The sequence below is a fragment of the Martes martes genome (genome assembly GCF_963455335.1).
Source record: "Martes martes genome assembly, chromosome: 3".
In the NCBI taxonomy this organism is placed as follows: Eukaryota; Metazoa; Chordata; class Mammalia; order Carnivora; family Mustelidae; genus Martes; species Martes martes.
The window spans coordinates 145,310,894-145,314,102 of record NC_137890.1 but is presented as its reverse complement, the minus strand read 5'-3'; the positions used below and the strand labels follow the sequence as shown (position 1 = coordinate 145,314,102).

General features: G+C 35.6%; 1 pseudogene across 1 annotated transcript; it reads right to left on the bottom strand.

Moving 5' to 3' along the window:
• Positions 1 to 249: 249 nt before the first annotated feature.
• On the bottom strand, positions 250 to 455 carry LOC308340459 (guanine nucleotide-binding protein G(I)/G(S)/G(O) subunit gamma-10-like; annotated as a pseudogene). The gene has a single exon. The product of its transcript is annotated as a guanine nucleotide-binding protein G(I)/G(S)/G(O) subunit gamma-10-like (transcript).
• Positions 456 to 3,209: the final 2,754 nt, after the last annotated feature.

Genomic DNA, 3,209 nt, shown 5'->3' with positions numbered 1-3,209 from the left:
TACTTGCTTGTCTTCATTTAGATGATGTAAATTCATGAGAAAGGAACAAGTTGTGTTATGGTATAAAAATCTCAAGCACAACAAATTACAAATATTCAATTTTTTAAGAAACAAAAATATTTTCCTTTCCCGAATGTAAACACCCAGTAAATAAAAGAAACATAGTATCCCAAGTATAGAACCATTAGTAATTGGTTTATGAAAGAGGTGTATTTGGTAACATTTTGGGGAACTTCTTCCCTGCAGCCGTTAGAATAAAGCATAGGATCTGGGCTCCTGGGAGGGTTTGCTTCCAGCTGGAACACCTGCCAGCAGGGCATCCTGGCAGGCACTCTGCGTGCCGTAATGTCGAAGCTCTGCAGCTGCCTGCAAGACCTTGATCCTCTCTACGCAAGCCTCCAGCTTGAGCTGCTCCACCAGGCATACAGAGTGTTCACGCTGGCCCTGTAAGACATAGCAGCAGCTCTGGGCTCCCAAGGCCGGCAGTTTCCTATCACTTTAAAGACAAGGAACAAAAATCTTTAATCTGACCCGAAAGGTGTACTTCAACCAGCTCTGGTGGACCTCACGCTGCGTCTCATGTCATGTGACATAATTGACATTAGGCAATCTCTCTCTCCTTTCATTCTAGTTTCAAAGAGAGGCAAAACAAGCCAAATTTCTCCTGCCACAGGGCCTTTGCATGCACTGTTCCTTCTGCCTAATAAACTCCTTCCCACCCTCTTGTATAGTTATAACCTACTTTTTCGTTTGACCTCAGTTTAATATTCTTACTTTGGAAAGTCTTTCCTAGCCTTCCTTAACCCAATTTTCCAGCTGTCAGTGATCCAACATTTCATTTCTTGATTATAGAAAGTAATTTTATACCTACTCAGGTGATAAAATGTCCTGATAGACTCGTAGCTTCATTTTATGAAGCCATTTTTGTACACTGTTGTATTCCCAACACCCTTTTCAATTCTTGGAAGAAGTAGTTGTTTATTGAATTGAATGGATAGTCGAATGAGTGTTTTTTATTTATGCAATTCCCTAATAAAAAACTAAAATGGTCTTCCTTTCATGTGCTAAAAAGATCCACCAAGTTTGCTCTGACTATTCTAATAAGCATTCTCTTCCTTCTTTGAATATCACACAAATGAGAAGTTCCATATCACTGGCATTTACTTATTCTTTCTGTTTCCATAGGAGACATGCCCCTTCAGATCAAGTGTCATACTGTCCATTTGAGTTGATTTACCCACTCCACTGCCTCCCTCCATTTCATGTTGCATAAAATACTGCTAGTTTAGAGTAGGTATTAAATAAATACTAATTGATGTGAGGTTTTATAAAACTCTTCAGGAAATTTGTGGAAAAAGTATGAGAGAGGCAACATGGCTAGATTAACATCACTTTCTTTTTGGAATTTTATACAGACCTGACTTTGGAAGTTTAGAAAAAGAGTATGGCAAAACACGAAGATACATTGAAAGGAGAAAAATGGAAAAAAAACGTAACAGACAAATGCCAACAGACAAATTAAGGATGGAAATATGAAAGTTGTATGGAATGGAACTGAAGGAAAAAATTATTTGTGAATAGAAAGAAATAGTTTATAATGATTAAGAGCCAGTCCAGCAAGTACATCTTGTAGCTGTAACCTCACATATACCAAATAATATAAGATCAACGTGGGTGTCTGGGTGGCTCAGTTGGTTGGACGACTGCCTTCAGCTCAGGTCATGATCCTAGAGTCCTGGGATCGAGTCCCACATCAGGCTCCTTGTTCGGCAGGGAGTCTGCTTCTCCCACTGACCGCTCTCCTCTCATGCTCTCTCTCTCTCTCAAATAAATAAAATAAAATCTTAAAAAAAAAATAAGATCAACGTAATATAGTACAAACTGACAGAAATACAAGTAGAAATTGAAATAACAATAATTCTAGGAGGCTTAAACTAAAAATCCTAGAGCTGGTAATGCACGTAGACACACTCACATACAATATTGAACCTAATAAGTAGAGACTTCTCATTATTTGCTAATGAATTTGCAAATTTGCTATTTGAATTTGATTTTTATAGAAGTTTTTCAAATGCTAGGGTCAACAGAAATTCCAGTAACTTCCTAAAACTAGATATTAAAGCCACATTGTGTGGAAATAAAATAAAATAACTAGACAGCGTAGTGAGAAGTTATCTAATCACTTAGAAAATGCACAAATCAACTTCTCAAATCTTAAGTTATAGATGAAATCACAAAACTATATGGAATATATAAGCATATTTGATATAATATTATCGCATAAAATATAATATTGTTGCATAAAATAGTTGCAAAAACATGATATTCCAGAGAAAATTTATTGTATCATATACCAACTTTAAAATTAGGATAAATACACTTAAATGTATAAGATAAAAAGGACATAGGAGTAAATAAACAAAACATAGCTATCCTCCATCTCCAAAGGCACTTGATGCCAATGGTTTTATGGTGAATTTTGTCCCTGCCTTCAAGGAGCAGGTAATTATTATTTATGCTGCTCTCAAGCACTGAAAAAAATGTAGACACTTCTAAAATTTGTTATATGACTTCAGTATTATTGTAAAAAAAGGCTCTAAGAGAAAATACTCTGGAATTTCCAAGAATATTTGGAAAAAAGAAATGAATTCTGACTTGCCCTAACACATATCAGAGTATAAGAAGTAGTTATAATAATTTAAATATTTTGGTTTTTTTCTTAAATAGACCAATAGATTCAATTGGAAAAATAAATTCTAACTCTTATTTCAAATCCATTGTGAAAATAGCATGTGATTTGAAAAGCTATTGGGATAAAAGGAAAACATGTTAGCATTCTACTTTACATCATGTCCAAAGAAATTCTATGAAAATTAGAGATCTAAATGTAAGAACCAAATATTAAAATAATTTTTATGTGGAAGGCCTTTGGGGCACGTGGGTGGCTCAGTGGGTTAAGTGTCTGACTCCTGATTTCAGCTCAGGTCATGATCTCAGGGTCATGAGATTGAGCCCCAAGTCAGGCTCTGGGCTCAGTGAAGACCGCTTGAGATTCTCTCTCCATCTCCCTCTGTCCCTCCCTCTGCTCTCTCTCTCTCTCTAAAATAAATATGTAAATCCTTTTAAAAAATAAATAAAATAGAAGGCTTTCTAATGCAGGAAATGCAATAATTAAAAAGGAAAAGATAAATGGGTATGACCTTCTAGAA